The following is an 8,483-nucleotide window of genomic DNA, read 5'->3' as shown; positions in this document are numbered from 1 at the left end:
CAAATACCCTTTAGTGGCTTACTTTGGAATTGCATCATTGCCTCAGTTAAGCAAAATCCTTTTAAATATAAATCCAGCTCTGAAGCGTTCATCACAATCTCAGCTAATACATAAGCTCTTTTGAGAGGCAGCCAAATCATTGCTATCTTGACCAGTGAGATTCCTATTGAATTTCTTGGCAAGAGACAGAAGAAATAGGATGGCCTTCCTGCCCATAGATGGCAGAGAGGATCTTTTGTTTTTAAATCCCAGTAAAATAGTTGTCTCCAATTATTTCAAAGGGATGAACTACAAAGAACCGCATGACTTCCTATTATGGCCTCACTCTGTCCTCTTTGACTGAGGCCCCAAGCAGGTTTCTTCAGCGCACTTGAAATAGTCTCTCTGAATCAAATGGTTTAAAAAAAAATGTTTCACCCACTGGAAATAATGGTGTAAAGATGTGGGGTGCAGCATGAAAGGGTCTAGTCAGTAAATAGTGGAGGAGCTGCCTACTCACAATAGACCCTTTCAGACAAAATTTTTGATTAGGGAAAAAAATAAGGGCAGTGTTTTAATATAGGAACCCTTTCTTTCCAATATTAAAATGAAACTAGGTGAGATTGAACCAAAAGATACTTCACAGCATATTATTACTAATGCTTTTGAGAGTCTTGCTGTCAACAGCTAGGATTAATGAATTTCAGGTGAAACAGTTGGGTAGCTGTGCAGTGCAAGCAAAAGACTAACTGGAAAATATGCTTTGCAAAACCTTTTATCTCATTGAAATGAATGGGAGTTCTGTAGTTGACTTTAATGGGAGCAGGAGCAATGCTTTAGGCACCAATCCTGCCATGGATCAGTGCCTTTGTAAAGACCCTTTTGGAATAACAGTGGGGACAGTGAGAGTCCTTCATCCTGCCATCATAATACAAAAAAAGAGGTGATGACAGGTTCATAGAATCATAGAATCATAGAATATCAGGGTTGGAAGGGACCCCTGAAGGTCATCTAGTCCAACCCCCTGCTCGAAGCAGGACCAATTCCCAGTTAAATCATCCCAGCCAGGGCTTTGTCAATCCTGACCTTAAAAACTTCCAAGGAAGGAGATTCCACCACCTCCCTAGGCAACGCATTCCAGTGTTTCACCACCCTCTTAGTGAAAAAGTTTTTCCTAATATCCAATCTAAACCTCCCCCACTGCAACTTGAGGCCATTACTCCTCGTTCTGTCATCTGCTACCATTGAGAACAGTCTAGAGCCATCCTCTTTGGAACCCCCTTTCAGGTAGTTGAAAGCAGCTATCAAATCCCCCCTCATTCTTCTCTTCTGCAGGCTAAACAATCCCAGCTCCCTCAGCCTCTCCTCATAAGTCATGTGTTCTAGACCCCTAATCATTTTTGTTGCCCTTCGCTGGACATTTTATCCACATCCTTCTTGTAGTGTGGGGCCCAAAACTGGACACAGTACTCCAGATGAGGCCTCACCAATGTCGAATAGAGGGGGACGATCACGTCCCTCGATCTGCTCGCTATGCCCCTACTTATACATCCCAAAATGCCATTGGCCTTCTTGGCAACAAGGGCACACTGCTGACTCATATCCAGCTTCTCGTCCACTGTCACCCCTAGGTCCTTTTCCGCAGAACTGCTGCCTAGCCATTCGGTCCCTAGTCTGTAGCGGTGCATTGGATTCTTCCGTCCTAAGTGCAGGACCCTGCACTTATCCTTATTGAACCTCATCAGATTTCTTTTGGCCCAATCCTCCAATTTGTCTAGGTCCTTCTGTATCCTATCCCTCCCCTCCAGCGTATCTACCACTCCTCCCAGTTTAGTATCGTCCGCAAATTTGCTGAGAGTGCAATCCACACCATCCTCCAGATCATTTATGAAGATATTGAACAAAACCGGCCCCAGGACCGACCCCTGGGGCACTCCACTTGACACCGGCTGCCAACTAGACATGGAGCCATTGATCACTACCCGTTGAGCCCGACAATCTAGCCAGCTTTCTACCCACCTTATAGTGCATTCATCCAGCCCATACTTCCTTAACTTGCTGACAAGAATACTGTGGGAGACCGTGTCAAAAGCTTTGCTAAAGTCAAGAAACAATACATCCACTGCTTTCCCTTCATCCACAGAACCAGTAATCTCATGATAAAAGGCGATTAGATTAGTCAGGCATGACCTTCCCTTGGTGAATCCATGCTGGCTGTTCCTGATCACTTTCCTCTCATGCAAGTACTTCAAGATTGATTCTTTGAGGACCTGCTCCATGATTTTTCCAGGGACTGAGGTGAGGCTGACTGGCCTGTAGTTCCCAGGATCCTCCTTCTTCCCTTTTTTAAAGATTGGCACTACATTAGCCTTTTTCCAGTCATCCGGGACTTCCCCGGTTTGCCACGAGTTTTCAAAGATAATGGCCAATGGCTCTGCAATCACAGCCGCCAATTCCTTCAGCACTCTCGGATGCAACTCGTCCGGCCCCATGGACTTGTGCACGTCCAGCTTTTCTAAATAGTCCCTAACCACCTCTATCTCCACAGAGGGCTGGCCATCTCTTCCCCATTTTGTGATGCCCAGCGTAGCAGTCTGGGAGCTGACCTTGTTAGTGAAAACAGAGGCAAAAAAAGCATTGAGTACATTAGCTTTTTCCACATCCTCTGTCACTAGGTTGCCTCCCTCATTCAGTAAGGGGCCCACACTTTCCTTGGCTTTCTTCTTGTTGCCAACATACCTGAAGAAACCCTTCTTGTTACTCTTGACATCTCTCGCTAGCTGCAGCTCCAGGTGCGATTTGGCCCTCCTGATTTCATTCCTACATGCCCGAGCAATATTTTTATACTCTTCCCTGGTCATATGTCCAAGCTTCCACTTCTTGTAAGCTTCTTTTTTATGTTTAAGATCCGCTAGGATTTCACCGTTAAGCCAAGCTGGTCGCCTGCCATATTTACTATTCTTTCGACTCATTGGGATGGTTTGTCCCTGTAACCTCAACAGGGATTCCTTGAAATACAGCCAGCTCTCCTGGACTCCTTTCCCCTTCAAGTTAGTCCACCAGGGGATCCTGGCCATCCGTTCCCTGAGGGAGTCGAAGTCTGCTTTCCTGAAGTCCAGGGTCCGTATCCTGCTGCTTACCTTTCTTCCCTGCGTCAGGATCCTGAACTCAACCAACTCATGGTCACTGCCTCCCAGATTCCCATCCACTTTTGCTTCCCCCACTAATTCTACCCGGTTTGACTGTTGACTGTGTTGACTGTTTCTAAAGCCAGAAATGCGTATGGCAAAGTAATGTCGATATCTGCTTGCAATGTTTTTGTGCTCTGAGACTCTGAAATATGGCACCATGGGGTTTCATGTTTATTGTTTGTGACTTCTGGATCAGATGGTCACAAATAAAAAGATGGTGTGATTTTTCCCTCAAATTGATAACGTTGCAAACTCAACCTGGAAGTGAAGTTGTAGTTTTTCTGACTCATGCAACCATACAGATGTTCCAGTTGGAATGTAGAACTGCAGAGCCAATACCATCATCAACAAGAGTAAAACTTAGTTTTAACTTTTCAGTAAAATAACACATTGGAATCCGAATCCTCACAGCGAGTGGATTGCTTAAGAAGATTCCGTTTTTAGTGTAAAGCAACACTTTAAGATATCACCTGGATTCATAAACAGGAAAAGCAACCAATTCTCTCCTCCTTCCCTATGTTGATTCTGCCATGCTAACAAAAGTAATAAGCAGTAAAAAAAAAAAATTCATAGCTAAAGCAAGCAGATCAGACTCTGAATATCCTCAGAGATCAGATCTGCTGAATAAGGGTGCTCTTTTTATGTAGTCACTTTTCAGAGTGGGACCTCACTTTGAACTGCCAATTAGGTCATGAAGTTGTTGATCTTGTTTGCTGAAAAAGGCTTTCTAAAATCCAGAACAAAACCTATCTGAGCCATGAGAGTAACCTCTTTGCATATTACTAATCATTTCTCTGTTTTTATCACTCTGGCAATGCAAAATTTAACTAGCTACATTTGCCACTTGCTTAGATGAGCTGGAGAGTTTAATGTAATTTGTGTCTGCCTAAGGGACTGCAAATACCTCTTAGGATCCCAAAGTAACTTGTTTATGTTGGTTTTAATCAAGAGAATGTGTTCTTTGTGATCACTCTTTTTAAAATAATGATAGAAATTTTGTTCCATTTATTTCTTCATTTGGTAGACTTTTTGCTTGAATAAGAACAAGCTGTGTTTAGCTTATTGGGTCACTAACCAATTGTGTTCTGCCCTAGTTGCCTTAAACTTATTTAATGTTGCCAAATTAGGTCTTTGCTAATATTTTTTCCAAATTATATAATTTGTTTTCCAGCTCCACTGATGCTTATGCGATTTTTTTTATATAATGTGTTTGAAATTATAGCTCCATGTAGCATAACTTTAAATGATTCCCAAAAATGGAATGAATTGACATCAGAGGACATGGGATATTTTTCCCAAAGGAAATGTCAAATTGTTCTTTTCCCTTTGCTAGGAAAATTAGTAGCACGGGTGGAGGTAGCAGAGGCATGGCTTAGCCATGCTGAGTACATACCTGTTGGTTTTAGGTAGGTTTGTATTTGGCACAGCTGGGCAATGCCTCTGATGCCACTCCCCGTGCTATCATAACTACGCTGCTGTTTATACTCATGCTAGCATGTTGACAGCACAAATGTGTGTATACAAGCAGGAAAGTCACACCCCTAGTTTGTGGTGCAGACATATGTGTGTTGTTTGATAGCGGTGTCGAAATCCTTTGCCTTAGAACGCAATCGTGTTGATGCTAAGAGGAGTTTGTCCATGACATTTGAAAGTGACATCTATTATCAGCTCACTTTGGGGAAATAGTAGTGAACCTAACTATTGGGCAAACATAGAAATCATTTTCATAACAGGTAGGTGAGTATATGAATTTTCACAAGCAATTCTCTATCCATTTGTTTCCTCCATCATAATTCATACTGAATCATACATCATCATATATAATACTGAATAGTTTGTCTTAATTGTCTTTGAATTAATATTTACCATTCTTATACGGACATCCAGTACAATACAACTCTCTGGGGTTTTTCCCAACGCAGGGTCATCCTTACCAGACAGATGTGTAACCTGGAAGAAATCAGTTCATAGTATCTCATTTTTGAGAGCATTAAGAATGTTTTTCATTCTTCATTTTGTGATTATTCCCTATATGTCCCAGGAGCAAAGACTGATGTTGCCCTCCTACATAAATTAGCCAGTTTCTATACAAAATATGTTTGCAGTGTTGTAGCTGTGTTGGTCCTGGAATATTAGAGAGACAAGGTGGGTGAGGTAATAGCTGTTATTGGACCAGCTTCGGTTGGTGAAAGAAACAAGCTTTCGAGCTCCACAGATCACCAACAGAAGCTGGTCCAATAAAAGGGCAGCCCCTGAGCCAGCAGCAGAATTTTGGGTGTGTGGGTGGGGGTTAGGGGCTGGGGTGTGGTGGGTGTACTTACCTGGGGTGGTAAACATAGCCTTACTTATGATCACCCCTAGATCTAGATTCCTCCCAAGCCACCCTCCTAAGTGGCACTTGATGACACTGTTTGTCCAAGATCTGTTTCTTACAACTAGAATGACTAAAAGATCAAAGAAGAGTACACAAAATCAATTAAAGTTTGCGGGGAAAAGATAATGGCAATAAAACAGGGGTGGGCAAACTTTTTGGCCCGAGGGGCCACAGGTGCTCACAAAATTGGGGGTTGGGTGAGGGGGGTGTGAGGGCTCTGGCTGGGGATGCGGGCTCTGGGGTGGGGCCAGAAATGAGGAGTTCAGGGTGTGGGAGGGGGCTCCGGGCTGGGGCAGGGGGTTGGGGTGCAGGGAGAGGGCTCCGGCTGTAGTGCGGGCTCTGGTGTGCAGGAGGGTGGGACCGAGAGGTTCAGAGAGTGGGAGGGCTGTGGCAAAGTGTTGGGGCACGGGAGGGGGTCAGGATGCAGGCTCCAGATGGCACTTACCTCAAGCAGCTCCTGGAAGCAGCGGCATGTCCCCTCCTCTGCCTCCTATGCAGAGGTGCTGCCAGGCAGCTCTGCTCACTGCCCCGTCCACAGGTGCCGCCCCTACAGCTCCCATTGGCCCCATTTGTTGGCCAATGGTAGCTGCAGGGGCAGCACTTGAGGCGGGGGCAGCACGCGGAGCCCCCGACATCCCCTATGCATAGGAGCTGGAGATGGAACATGCCGCTGCTTCCAGGAGCCATGCGGCGCAAGCCCCCAACCCCACTTCCCAGCAGGAGCTTGAGGGCCGGATTAAAATGTTTGAAGGGCCCAATGCGACTCCGGAGCCATAGTTTGCCCACCCCTGCAATAAAAGGGAGGCATTCATGGACAGAGGACAGTTCTCTCGGGATGGACTTCATTTGAACAGGGAAGGAAATAGACTTTTAGGATGGAGGCTGGCACAACTGATTAAGAGAGCTTTAAACTAGGAATTTGGGGGAGATGGTTGGGAGATGTCCAGGTAATCTCCACGCCCGATTTTAGCATTGAGAGGAAAGAAAATGAAGTAAGAGAGGATACAGCTATGGGTAGGAGAATGGACATAAGGAGGAAGGGCAGTGTAGATACCAGTCTAATAGGTCATACTGGCTGTAGAATGACCATGCCTAATCGGGTACAGAATGTGAGTGAGGTCATACAGCAAAAATTAAGATGTTTGTACACCAATGCGAGGAGCCTAGGTAACAAAATGGAGGAACTAGAGCTACTGGTGCAGGAAGTGAAACCAGATATTATAGGGATAACAGAAATATGGTGGAATAGTAGTCATGACTGGACTACGGGTATTGAAGGGTATGTGCTGTTTAGGAAAGACAGAAATAAAGGTAAAGGTGGTGGAGTAGCATTGTATATCAATGATCAGGTAGAATGTAAAGAAATAAGAAGCGATGGAATGGATAAGACAGAGTCCTTCTGGGCAAAAATCACATTGGGGAAGAAAACTACTAGAGCCTCTCCTGTGATAGTCCTTGGGCTATAAACTTCCGGGATCTAATTTAGATATGGATAGAGCCTTCTTTAATGTTTTTAATGAAGTAAATACTAATGGAAACTGTGTGATCTTGGGAGATTTTAACTTCCCAGATATAGACTGGAGGATGAGTGCTAGTAATATTAATAGGGCTCAGATTTTCCTAGATGCAATAGCTGATGGATTCCTTCATCAAGTAGTTGGTGAACCGACTAGAGGGTTTGCCGTTTTAGATTTGGTTTTGGTGAGTAGTGAGAACCTCATAGAAGAAATGATTGTAGGGGTCAATCTTGGTTCAAGTGATCATGAGTTAATTCAGTTCAAACTGAACGGAAGGACAAACAAAAATAAATCTGTGACTAGGGTTTTTGATTTCAAAAGGGCTGACTTTCAAAAATTAAGGAAATTAGTTAGGGAAGTGGATTGGACTGAAGAACTTATGGATCTAAAGGCAGAGGGGGCCTGGGATTACTATAAGTCAAAGCTGCAGAAGCTATCGGAAACCTGCATCCCAAGAAAGGGGAAAGAATTCATAAGCAGGACTTGGAGACCAAGCTGGATGATCAAGCATCTCAGAGAGGTGATTAAGAAAAAGCAGAAAGCATACAGGGAGTGGAAGATGGGAGGGATCAGCAAGGAAAGCTACCTTATTGAGGTCAGAACATGTAGGGATAAAGTGAGACAGGCTAAAAGTCAAGTAGAGTTGGACCTTGCAAGGGAATTAAAACCAATAGTAAAAGATCCTATAGCCATATGAATAAGAAGAAAACAAAGGAGGAAGAAGTGGGACCACTAAACACTGAGGATGGAGTGGAGGTCAAGGATAATCTAGGCATGGCCCAATATCTAAACAAATACTTTGCCTCAGTATTTAATAAGGCTAATGAGCATCTTAGGGATAATGGTAGCATGACAAATGGGAATGAGGATATAGAGGTAGATATTACCATATCTGAGGTAGAAGCGAAACTCGAACAGCTTAATGGGACTAAATTGGGGGGGCCACATAATCTTCATCCAAGAATATTAAAGGAATTGGCACATGAAATTGCAAGCCCATTAGCAAGAATTTTTAATGAATCTGTAAACTCAGGGGTTGTACAATGTAATTGGAGAATTGCTAACATAGTTCCTATTTTTAAGAAAGGAAAAAAAAGTGATCCAGGTAACTACAGGCCTGTTAGTTTGACATCTGTAGTATGCAAGGTCTTGGAAAAAATTTTGAAGGAGAAAGTAGTTAAGGACATTGAGGTCAATGGTAAATGGGACAAAATATAACATGGTTTTACAAAAGGTAGATCATGCCAAACCAACCTGATCTCCTTCTTTAAGAAAGTAATTGATTTTTTAGACAAAGGAAACGCAGTGGATCTAATTTACCTAAATTTCAGTTAAGGCGTTTGATACTCTGCCACATGGGGAATTATTAGTTAAATTGGAAAAGATGGGAATCAATATGAAAATTGAAAGGTGGATAAGGAA

This window comes from Eretmochelys imbricata, chromosome 6, assembly GCF_965152235.1.
Source record: "Eretmochelys imbricata isolate rEreImb1 chromosome 6, rEreImb1.hap1, whole genome shotgun sequence".
NCBI lineage: Eukaryota > Metazoa > Chordata > Testudines > Cheloniidae > Eretmochelys > Eretmochelys imbricata.
Note: the sequence above shows the minus strand (reverse complement) of the source record.